Below are 13,018 nucleotides of genomic sequence, written 5' to 3' on the forward strand. Positions count from 1 at the left end.
TATGTATAAAACATTAACTATTTGGGTCTAAGGCCCTGAGAGAGACAAGCATTGCTGAATGTTGCAGGTTCTTGTCTGAGTTCACACTAATTTTACAGTGAATGATAAGCACTCTATTGTATTTCTTAGAAAAATCTGAACTTCCCAGAAATGTCTGAGGTATTACAGTGGCAAAACAACTCAGTTTTGCAGACTTTTGATGATTCTGAATTTGATGACAAATACAGATGCAATTGTGTAATGCAATGCCTCATATAGGCTCTCTTTAGTTTAGTTTAGCTGATTCCTCTGCAAGCTGCCCTTCATTGCTGGGGTTGTCTTTCCTGTAACCATTCACAGGTAGGAGACTTGTTAGTACTTTACATAATTAATACTTGATCTTGATCGTTTTGGCCAAGACAAGAGGCTTGAACAAATTCCTGGGGACCCATCATGATGACTCCCCATAGGACTGCGAGGAAGTTGCTTCTCTCTGCCTTATATGGGGCTCAGCTGTAAAACAGGAATTACGATATTTTATCTATGAGAGGGGTCAAGACTTGTAGGTGAAAAATTTGACTGTAAATTCAAACCTTTAGGAATAGATGAATTGGCCATATGCTGTCTAGAGAAATAGAATGAAAACCCCACCCTTTTGTGGTGACTGATCCAGTTTCTCTGAAGTCTGTTGGAATAGAACTGAAGTATTTCACATGTACAGAAATCTACACAAAGGCTATCCAAGCTTGTAAAGTATCAGATGGACCAAACTCACTAAATATGTGCAAGATTCCAAAAGCACTTTGGAAAACTTGTTTTCCTTCCACTGGCAACTCTGAGATCTTTGTATCCCTGCATAAAAATGTTTATCATGCACTAAATTGGAACTGTATGGCATCCATAAAAATTATTTCCTTTCTCTTGCTACTCCAAAAACAAAGATTAATTTTATCTATACCTAAAGTCTATCTAGATAAACTTTATCTATAGTATTTTTTACCACTGAAGCATTCAGCCTATGGGCATCATCTAATCAAAATAACATGCAAGAACATGTGTGATCATGGTAGAATTATTTAGCTTACAGCAATTTCTATTATGGTCAATTAAACAGACTCTTGCTCTTTACACAGGATTTTTATAATGAGAATAAGGGTGGTGATGATGGTGTCAGTTAAAAGTACAATTATTTTTGTAAGTCAGTAAGCTGCTTCTTTCAGATAGTCCTAACTTTCAGAGCACTCAAGCAGAATTATTACATTCTTGCTTATAGACAAGCAAAAAATTTGTCAGGAGATTTTCAGCAGAACACATCCACCCTTTATTAAGTCATACTGATGCCAAGTATTAGAAACCACATCCACAATGAAGAATGCTTTTACTGCTCCTACCAAAACATAAATGTGCATGTGCCTATCTTGACAGTAATTTAGCTGCACATGCTGTAACTTGCCTTTTTGTAGCTCTCACTGAGTCCCAAAACTTTGAAAATAGGTTTTAAAATTATAACCATTTGCCTAGATTTTTCAGTACCTTATTGTTTGCAAGCAGTGTCAAGGACTTAGGCAATATTGTGCTTTAGCAGTGTCAGTACTTATTTTATCTCAGTTTGTTTGGAAAATTGCAAAAGGGAAGGAACAACTATAGCTCTTTTAAAATATATTCTTTGTCTCTTGTGTTCTGATGTTGGTCTTCCTTCTGTAATACTGAGCTCTGATTTTCAGAGTGCAGAGTGCCTTTGTGCAATTTAAGGCTTACAGATTCTTTAAAACTCTAACATGTTTTCGTAAATGCTTTAGGGAACCCATGAGTTTTGATACTGCTGCTGATGTATTCAATTAGGAGGCTTAGGAAATACAAGGAAAAATGTGAGGATGAAGGCTCCCAAGTTCTGTTTCCCACTTAGTTATCATCCAGACATACAAATATTTCCATTAACAGAAATAAACAGGCATCTCTTTAGGGTGGTTATTATAGCCATTTCATAGGTGGGAAAATGGAATTTCAGGAAAGGATATGGGTTCACAGGCATATATGTGTAAGGAGGGAACTGGCATCTGAAACAGGATGCAGCTCCACCATAAGCAAAGTTCTAAGTCCCATATGTTAGCTTTTTCTTTACCTTCAGAGAAATTGCTTCTTCAGTCTCTGCTTTCTTACCTGGAAATTGAAACAAAATCAAAAAACCCCACAGGTGCTCAAAGAATAATACCTCTCAGTTGTTTAATGCAGAGCTCTTCTTATTAGCTCTGTTATGTTGACTATATGAAGAGGCCTAAGGAGGCCACCATGGTAAATTGTAAGTTAACGCATTATATAATGCAAAGTTCAAGTGCAGTTAGTTTCAGTACAGTCCATGTATTTTTCCTATGTGGCTCTGCCCTCAAGTTTCAAAGAAATACGCATTCAAGCCAAATTCGAAGAAATTTTTTTTGGAGCTTTCACACTGAGAAACTTATTCAACCTTTCCAGCAGCTTAGAAAGCCATGCTTTTGAAAGTTTCTTTATGTAGGTTCCACTTATATTGACTTTATTAAAGTTGTTAATCATTGCTTTTCCTTCTGGTCTGAATTAGAATGCTGCCCTAAATGCAGAGCTAGAAGGTGTCTCTCTTGAACATTTTTCCTATTTCTTTCTTTACTCTTCTGCTGTCTCACCAGTGTCTCAAAAAACCTGTTTTGGCATAATGTCTCTGCAGGTCCACCTAGTTTGTCCATGGCCTGCAAAAGATGAAGCAGGAACACTGTAGTAAGAAATTTGTTTCTTGTCTGTCAGTTTGCATCTTGTGACTTCAGCTACATATTGAATATGTATATGCCAGTTTAGTAGCTCTGTGAAAGATTTGGTATTGTACGTATCTTAGAAGAGCTGTCATAGCCTGTCCCTGCTTCATTTTGGTTATGCTGCGTGTGTAATTTCATAAATAAACATTTATTCACAGAATGTAAATTTGGCTGAATCATTCTGCATATGTGAACCATTTATTCTTGAACAGAGTAACGTTCTGTATTCAGTAACTTAAATATTATATAACCACTGCAAAGCTTGTCCATTTGAAGGGAAAAAGAAAACACAATTTTCTTTTGGCCTCTTTCCTTCATTTCCGTAGAAACCTTTTCAATTGTGATTCAGCTTTGTAACACAAAAACATTAGCTTCATTTTATTCAACAGAGCTTTAGCTTGTGTTTATCAAAGGCATAGTGGGAAAAAAGTAACCTTTTATTGCCTTTTGCTTCTGTTATCATTTAGACCTAACACTGCTCTGAAATTATGCAAGTTATGTTGTCACATGCAGCATCAGAGCAGATTACTGAATTTTAAGCATTTGCAATCCAGGATAAACCCACTGCTAGAAACACAGCAAGTGTCACTGAGTCACAGTAGGAATACTGGTTTGTGTGCTCAGCCTCTCTGGTGCTGTCAGCAATATATGAGAAAATAAATACTTCACATAATTTGCATAGCATTGGCTGTGTTTGCACACTCTGTGAATGATTATGTTCAATTGTGAGTCACTGAATGCAGAAGCAGGGAGCTGCATGGAGACGTTAAGGTCCGTTTTGTGGAACTGACTGTGGTGACTTACTGCTGCCATCCAGAGGGACCTGGACAGGCTTGAGAGCTGAGCCTGTACAAACCGTACAAAGTTCAACAGGGCCAAGCACAAGGTCCTGTAGCTGCCTCAGGGAAATCCCAAGCACAGATGCAGGCTGGGCAGAGAATGGATTGAGGGCAGCCCTGAGGAGAAGGACTTAGAGGTATTAATTAATGTGTTGGTAGACAAGAAGCACAACATGACCCAGCAACGTGCACTGGCAATCCAGAAAGCCAAATGCATCCTGGGCTGCATCCAAAGCCAGCAGGGTGAGGGAGGGGATTCTCACCCTCTGCTCCGCTCTGGTGAGATCCCACCTGGAGTGCTGCATCCAGCTCTGGGGTCCCCAACAGAAGAAGGATGAGGACATGCTGGACTGGGCCCAGAGGAGGGCCAGGAAGATACAGGATCGAGGGCTGAAGCACTGCTCGTATGACAACAGGCTGAGAGAGTTGGGGCTGTTCAGCCTGAAGAAGAAACTTTGGGGAGACCTTATAGCAGCCTTTCAGTACCTAAAGGGGGCCTGCAAGAAAGCTGGAGAGGAACTTTCTGTGAGAGCATGTGGATTAGATATAGGGAAGAAATTCTTCATTGTGAGAATGATGAGACACTGGAACAATCGCCAGAGAAGCTGTGGATGCCCCATCCCTGGAAGTGTTCAAGGCCAGGCTGGATGGGGCTTTGAGCAATCCAGTCTAGTGAAAGGTGTCCCTGCCCATGGCAGGGGGGTTGGAACTAGATGGCCTTTAGAGCCCAACCTTTCTATAATTCTATAATTTGCACACATGAGGTTTTATATTAGGACAATAACAACCAGGCAAAAAGCTGCAGTCCTAGATTGTGGAGGGCCTTGTTTGATAAGAGACAGGAAAAGTTGTTAGTTCAGAAGTACAAGCATGATTCGCTCACAGAAACAGCAATCACATCTGATATCAGTTTATAGGGTAAGAGGTGGAGGGATTTAAGTATCTGAGTGTTTGCATATGCTTTTCCCCATTATTTCTTCTTCTTCTCCTTCATCTTCTCCTTTGCCTTCTCCTTCATCTTCTTTGTCTTCTTCCATGTAACAAGAAGCTTGCTGACAAAGGATCAGTTTTCCTGTGCTTTCTACCTACTTTGCCACCAGTTTGCTCTTCCAGGGAATGAAAAGTTTGGTAAGTTCAAGGAGAGAGGACATAACTGTTCCCTTCTGGGTCTCCAAAAGTACCCCCATGGCATTTACAAGTCCTCATTCTTCCATATATTTGAATTTTCTCACAGAATTGCAGCCTGTCAATCAGTTGAGCTTACCCAGCAGACTCGCATGTGTTTCTGGTAACTGTGGTCCTTCTCTTGGACAAGCAGATTTGTGACTGAGTGGGAATAAGAAGGCCAGTCTGTTTAAGATAAACTGTTGTATACTTCTAACAGCAGGAGCAAACCATAACATTAGAGAAACATGATATTAAAATTATACCAGGTCTGTATGTAGTTCACCTTTCCAAGTGCTTGACTTTCCTCTTCCTGGGGTTCCTAAAAGGTAAACCTTTCCCTAAATTCTTATAAAAAGAGTCTCATTTCTCAGTCTCGAGACATAATCTCTCTCGCTTTCTTTCAAGTGTATTTCTTGAAAAATTCTTGAATCCCTGTATTCCTGCTCTCCCTGCAACAACTGCTCATCTCTTAAAAAAAACAAACAAACAACCTGAATAAGCTGAAAAAAATACCCCCCCCCAACTACTCCAATTTGTCTATTATAAAGATTGTATTTAAAAAATCCCAAGAAAACAAAACCAGACTTTTCCCTTATGTCTCAGGTGTATGAAGAGTCTTAATCTAGCCCCACCTTAATTTTCCAGCCTGACTGTGCCACTGTTATATTAGTTCAGTATCTGTACACAGTAAGTCAGTGCATAGGATTCAGGAATTGTCATGGGCAGCTTTAAATCTATTTGAAGGACTTGTTCTTTGCATTGAGTCAAAAAAAGTAAATTAAGAAAGCAAAATGAGATATTACTGTTATATTACTGGTTTTATATTACTGATATTACTGTTTTCATCCTCAAAAATAAATCAAAGTTGGGAAGATGTAAATTCTTATGTAGAAAGAGTTTGCAATTGCTTAGTCTGTGTTTGGCCTGCCTGATATCTTCTAGGCTGAGCGTGAGATTAAAAGTATCTAAGTGATTAAAGATCAAGGCTGTTTGAGACTTAAAGGGATTTTGTGCATTTAAGGCCTATCTGTACATTTTGAGCTATCCTTTCGTGCTAATTTTTTCAGTCCCTAATGGTGGAAAACTGTAGTGTAACAACTTCTGTGAGCTAAACTGTGTGTCTGCTATGGTACTGCTGGGCTGAGAAGAGTACCATAGGCCAGATGCATGTCTAATGTGGCTAGGCTCAATGATCCTGAAAATAGGATGTGGTTTGATCCAAAGTGAGAGATATTAGGTTAATTTTCCATCTGCAAAAGAGTTCCACTGTTCTATTTACATTACTTCTCTGAGCCTGAACACTTGTTACAGTTCTTTGAAAGGGAGTCATTTACCTTCTTCCTTCTCAAGATATTTATCTGCAAACTCTCAGGTCACCTAGAGCCCCCTCCATTCCCTCTTCCTTTACCTTTGCAGATGTTGGCACACAGCTAACTAGTCTTCCTGGCCAAAAAGTTCTGGCTGTGGTTCCAAGCAGCGTCATTCAACACTGCTGTTGGCTGAATATAAAACATGTGCTGCTCCTGCTCCTTGTTACACAAGCTCTGCTTCCTGCCTCCTCACTGCTCATCAGAGTTGGCAGTGCAACTCCTATTTAATGAGAACATCTGACAAAAAAAAAATTGGCTGTTATCAACTTAGAAGTTTAAAGATGTTCTTTAGGCTGTTCAGTGTCCCAGAGTCCACTGATGCCTTTTATATTTTTCATATATTTGTAGCTTTGTAGATTGCTAATGCATGGCTGTAGCTCCTTTCCTATCCTCTTTCCCTACATTTAAGAACAATAAGCTGACCTTCTAAACACATTCCTAAAATATTGTTTAGTTGTATTCCAAGAAGAGAACCAACTACAAGGATATTCTGTTTTCCAACCAGAATCTGGACCAGACATAACTAAAGTGGGGCAAAGAAGTCCCTGGACCGCTTCCAGTGGGGCAGGACCCAGGGAATTATTACCTAACCAACTAACCTTTTAATTGGACAATATATAATAGATATACTAATCAATTAACCTTCTAAAATTGTAGAATTACTGTACCATATGCTTTTTTTGCCATATTGTGTACCTGAAAGCTTTCAAGTAAAGTTTGCTTTTATATTATCACTCTAACGTTGTTTGGGAAGATCTGTTGTATTTTCCACGCAACACCATGTTATTTGATCCTCTGCTGCTTCAGTAGTAAACCTTCTGTTTCTGGAGCCTCATCCAGTTTTGTGTGATCATCTTTAGGAGGAAGGAATAGGGAAGGAACTGGAAACTGTGATTTTCCAAAAATTGTGTAGTCTCTGTTCCTGAAACAGTGGGTATAATATTACAATATGTGCCATGTGTACTGTCGTGCAAAATAGTTCTGAGAGCAGTATCCTACTTTCAGAAATGTGGTCTGCTATCCAGCAGAAACTCGATACTTTTCAAAGGCAAACATTTGGAAAAGTATCTTTATGTCATTGTAAGGAAGGTGGTCTATATGTGTTAAAAGATTTGGAGAGACTCATCAAAGAAATCTCCAAGATCTTCAGTTTGCAAGGGCAGAGGTTTGTGACTGGTGGTATTCCTGAAGAACTTAAGGCCTTCGGTGAGTGAGCCTGAGCACAATGATAAAATTTAAGCCCTCTGCAGGAAACAACCTGAGGAAGGGAGTTCTCCACCTGCTCAGGACCACGGAGGCCACAGGCAGCTCTGTGTAAGGAAGGGAGAGAAAAGTTGCAGTAAAACTCCTGGAAAGGTCCAAAAGACAAAGTGAAGGTGCTGAAGGGGCTGTGTAGAGTAGGTAGTAGCAGAGAAAAAAATACTATGAGATTTTGAACCAAGCATATGAATGGCATTGATGGGAACACTGCAAGGAAGGGGAGAGGGCTCTCTGCAAGATGCATAGCCATGTGATTGAGAACACCTGACTTTTACTGCTGGCTCTGTGACCATGCCAAAATCTTCTCCTTGTGTCTGAATTATTCAGCTATAATCTGGGAGCTTGTCTCGTAGGGAGTATTCATATTATTTTGGTATTTGCCAGATAAGATGTAAGAAAGAAATACTTAGTGAAACCATGTCTTCAGCAAAAGCCTCGATGAATTTGAGAATTATGCTGGCAGACACATAAGTACTATCCTGTCACTGACAATATATTTTTTCATGCAAAAGCAATTGATTGTCCTTACTCGGTAGTGCTCTTTATCAACCTCATTCATTTCAAGTGCACTACATACATTCACGGCTCAGATTCTGTTAAATCATTACTGAACTTTGCAATCTTCTTGCTCAAAGCTCATAGGTACAAGGAAAATCCTTTATATTTTCCATTGTGTCAGGTAGGGTAGACACTCTAAAAATCAAAGCCTTCACTATACCATTTCTCCTGCCAACCCCCTGAATGCTGAATGAGCTAAATTTCATATTTAGGAGCCAAAATAAATATTTCTGCCACTTACTGCTGGCAGTGTTAGTCTGATTCCACTCTAAGCTAAAGTAAAGATGTTCCTGGAAAAAGAAATCATTGGCCAGTGGTTGTCTCTCAGAATGTATTAGAAAGCTGTATATATTCTAACCATCAGGGATACAGAATTTAAGTGAAATTGGATTAATAAGGTTTCTATAGTGTTTCTGTAGTGTGTGTATGCCAACATGCTGAGGAATATTTATTTCAGCTAATATTATATTATAATATATATTATAATATAGACCATTAGTCTGGCTCCACATGTAGGCTTTTCATGGGGTCAGCAGATAAACAGTTCCAGAAGGCAATTATTCTATTTAGCTTTGACATCTATGCTGGGAACTGGTGAGTTTCCCTCAGGTGTCTTGTATCCCTTCATTGACTACAGAGGAAGCCTGTACAATCAGCCAAGCCTAAATGCATAAGTGACTTAAGTGACTACAGGTATCTATGATAAATTCACCAGGTACTGTAAGTATATGTACAGTATGCAGCACAGAAAACTTGGAGAGCCCAGGGAATGCACAGTGGTTTGATGTGGTGTGGCATAAAGGATTTATTGTTATACACAGTGTACAGACAAATCTCTGTGGCTTATCCCAAATTTGTCCCATTTCTGCAGCTTAGCACCTTGCCTTCACAGGGGAGGATAGTTGTTTAACCACACACACACCCTCACATATCAGTGACTGCTGTTTCATCTGCTGTGTGATGTAGAAAATCTGAATATAGCCTGGTCCTCTTCCAGTTTATTTTCATTGAATCATGGAATAGAATCACAGAATCAATTAAGTTGGAAAAGACCTCCAAGATCATTGAGTCCAACCTATGACTGATCACCACCTTGTCAACTAGGCCTCTCCTAAACCCATGCCTGATCCTCTGGTTGCCCTGTATGTGCCATGTGATTGCACTCAAGATTTTGTATCCTCCCTCAAAATGTCTTCTGGATGGAACAAAAGCCATCTATTAGACAATACCTATTAGCTAAAAGAGTAGAGGAAAAACACTGAAGATGCAGGGAGCATGGGGTTTTTTCACAGAACTGAGGGAAAGGGCCTTGAGTTATCAAATATTTTTTGTTCTTACTGGAGATGAAACAATATAACAGTTTTAGTAATCCCAATTTCCTGCTTCAAAATGGCATCAGATCATGTGTGACATAGTGGCAGCAAGGGGTGCCAGCCCAAAGGGGGCAAAAGTAGAGATTTGATAAGACTTGGTTTTAATTTATGTAAAGTGGGCACTTCTAAAGAAGGCTTGGGTGAGATTTAAAGATAAAGGAAAAATAGTAGCATTGGCCTAAGATACCAACAAGTAGTTGGAAAGTTAAGATAATGACAACAGCTTGAAGGAATGGCTACAGTCCCACAGGGCTCACAGCCAACATGCCAAGCAGAGAGTGAGACACTGGTTTGTTAGCAAAAAATCTCAGTGGTTGATTGGAGGAGTGACAGGTAAGTCTGTCTTCCAGAAATAATCATGAGGGACAGCAACTTACGGTAACTCATTTATAATCATCACCAACTTATAAATACAGGCTTCAGGAGTTTGCTAAACAGTGAAAATTCAGTCAGTGCTTAGAAGAGTGATCCAGGGTGTGAATTCATTTTCACTTAGTGGCAAAGGGGAGGCAACAGTGGAGTCACACACAAAATGAGAAGTTCAGAAACCGCAGAAAACTCCCTCATGTTGATCTTCAAGGTTTTGGTGCAACAAGCCATATGTGGTGATCTTCCTCCTCTCTCCTCCCCCTCCCAGTTTATCCAGACAAGCACTGCTCATTAAAGGCTATTCAAATGCCAAGTTTTATGTTTTGTTGTTTAGCCATCCTGGAATAATTGACCTGCAGAAACTTTGTAACAATGGACAAAATGTTCAATACATTTTGTATTGTATTGTATTTATACGTATTGTATTCAATACATATTGTGTTTCTCACACACAAATCTCAGACGTGTCTCAGTAGATTGTTTTGTTTTGTTTTTCCCAAATGTTCTCCAGAAAAAATTGCCTTCGGCCAAATACTAAGCATGGAAGATTTTGGCCCAAAAGACCAATATTTTATGAGGTTAATGTATTATCATGGAAATTACTTGATAACCAGTGGTAAGATAGATAGTATTGATGTCAGCTGTCACATGTCTATGTCACAGGTGGGATTGGTAGCACTGTCTTCCCCCAGTCTTCCCGTGATAACACCTTGCTTTTCCATGCTTTATAACTTTGTTGAACTCACACAGTTTAGGCTGAAAATTTCCATGTCAGGTGTCTGCCCGAGTCTGATTATTTTGGAAAACTCAGTTCAGCCATTTTCAAAAATAAGACTAGAGGAAAATATGTTGGTTCTGACTATGTCTAAAAAGCTGTGGCAAACTTTGTATTGAAAAGCTCTAGAACTCCAGTGCCTTAAGGCACAGGTGTACCTATTTCTGGGATTATGAGGCTGAAAGCAGGGGAAAAGCTTTGTGTCAGTGACATAACTTGTTAGTCTGCTCAGTGCTGGGCATGTATGGTCAAGTTATAAGCCTCTAAGAGAACGCATTTTGCATGGACTCTAAAAAGGCCTACTTGTATGTAACAGTTTAATAATCCTAAATTATATCTCTACTCAGACCATTTTGCACCTTAAAGTTTGGCAAGACTTTCTTTGCAACTACAGATAGGTGCTATGTCTGATCTAGGTCAGGGCAAAAGAAACACTAAAAGTAGGGCCCATGACAGGAGATATGAGTAAATAGGGAGATGAACGAGAAAGTAAATGTGAATTATATTCAGATATATAGAGGTGGTATGAAGGAATTATCTGTGGCTAGTCAAGGTGACAGAAATAAGGAAAGAACATCAAAAGGAATGGAATTATGAGTTCTTGTACCAGAAGATGGGTGCTAGATTTGGAGTCCTGAGGAATGGCTTCAAGGAATGAACTAGTGAAGGAAGTGAAGCCCTGCAGATCTGGCCCTAGACATAGGCAAAATACTTAGAAGAGCGAAATCCATTTGCTTGCTGCTTATTTTGGCCATGCTAAAGTCCTGAGAGGTTGACAGGCTTCTGAGGATGATAGAGGAGGAGATGGGATGTACAAGGCAGCATGTGCTTCTGCTAAATCTCGTGTCCCAGTTTTTGCAGGAGAAGGATCTCCTGCTCTTCAGCAGTCACTTTGGCAATTTGACATGGGTCACACCTCTTCTTCCCATGCCAGCCCTGAACAAGCCCTGACATTATTCATAGCATGGCAACAGGCATCTTTCTCTTCTCTTTTCTGTGTTTGGCTGCCTGGGCTCAAGACTGTGAACAGCACTTTGCTTGTGTAGTGTCCATAGCCAGCCTTGAGTCCAAGAGAAGCCCTGATGAGCTGTTGACTACTTTTCTCAGGAGCTGCTCCTAAGCAGAGGGGTTTGCCCTCGGTTCTGTCTGAGCTGTGTTGTAGCTATGCCCTTGCCTGACCATGTCTCTTGCTCATCCACACCAGCTCAGATAGAGTAGGAAAGTGAACCTGCAAGTAAAGCCTCAATATAGTCTTTACCAACCCAGCAGCTAACACTCACAAATGAGATTGGAACCCAGTATGCTAAGTGTTGTGTTTTCTTGCCTATGGAAATGCAATCTCAGTAAATAAAAGATAGGTGGGAACAGACAGGGAGCTACAAAAACATGTGACATCATCAAGATCAGTTGCGCTGAAAACCCAGTTTATTATCCATGTTTCCTGGCTTACATATGGATCACACTGACAACAAAGATGTGCAAAATGTTATCGTCTAAAATACTTGCCATTTCTAGGTGGTCTTTGACCATTGCATTGTTAGTTATTTATTTTTTAGTAGGATGGGCTGGGAGTCTGTCTGGAAAAGAATCATAGGGGAACTAGTTGGGGATTGTCTATACAAATGAGATTGGGATGCAGAACCATAAAATTAAGTATTTTTCATTGCTGGGTGACTCCTTTGGCTTTTTGGCTTTCATTTGGCACTTCATTGTTGTAGCTTTACACTACTGTAGTCGTGGCAGTAACACTAGCAAAGAACTGGAATTAAGCCTCGGCAGATTAGGAAGGCTAAAATTAACCACATTTCTGAACATTTATCTTACTATTTCAGGGGTAAAATAGTATGTTTTCATAAAAATTGATCATATTGACACTTGCCTTACCACTGAAGCAGGTTTTTCAAGTCCAAGAATTTAAATGTCACTATTGTGTGTCAGCATTCATAAACTTGATGTTGATAGGAAGACAATATGGTATTTATCTCCAATAAATACGAGTGAAGTGCCCAAGGCCCTTGTGTGCATAGGGAATCTTAATACTGTACATTCATATTTTAGTGCATGAAAGTAATTTGTTTCTGGTACTGCTTATTGTATCCAGGTTTGACATATAAACAGATATAATAAATAAATGCAGACCTCAGTTTGTGTCAACGAGTGCATAGCTGATTTTAAAAAATAAACAAACCCCAACACACCTCTGCTCTGTGCCGTTGTCTTGGTCAAGCACCTTTGACATTCTGCTGGCTTGTGCTTTCCTGAGTGCTGGTAAAATGACAGGTAGGAGGTATTTGACAGTGTGTCTGTGACTGAAAGAAATTAAACTAGTGGAGTACATCTGTTTGTAGCAGGTGGTGACATGCAATGCAGGAAGAAGAGAACATGAAGTTGTGTGGTGTGGTTCAAAAGTACAGACTGGAACATTTTATCTAATGGTATATAATGGGAACACCAGGAAAGATTTGCAAGCTAATCACAAATGAGTGCCACTGACACTTTTTTTCAAACTGGCTGTTATGTATTTATTGTGTGTATACTAGCAAAA

Source organism: Corvus kubaryi, unplaced genomic scaffold, assembly GCF_017639235.1.
Source record: "Corvus kubaryi isolate FWS band 111438036 unplaced genomic scaffold, C.kubaryi_AGA036_p1.0 37341, whole genome shotgun sequence".
NCBI lineage: Eukaryota > Metazoa > Chordata > Aves > Passeriformes > Corvidae > Corvus > Corvus kubaryi.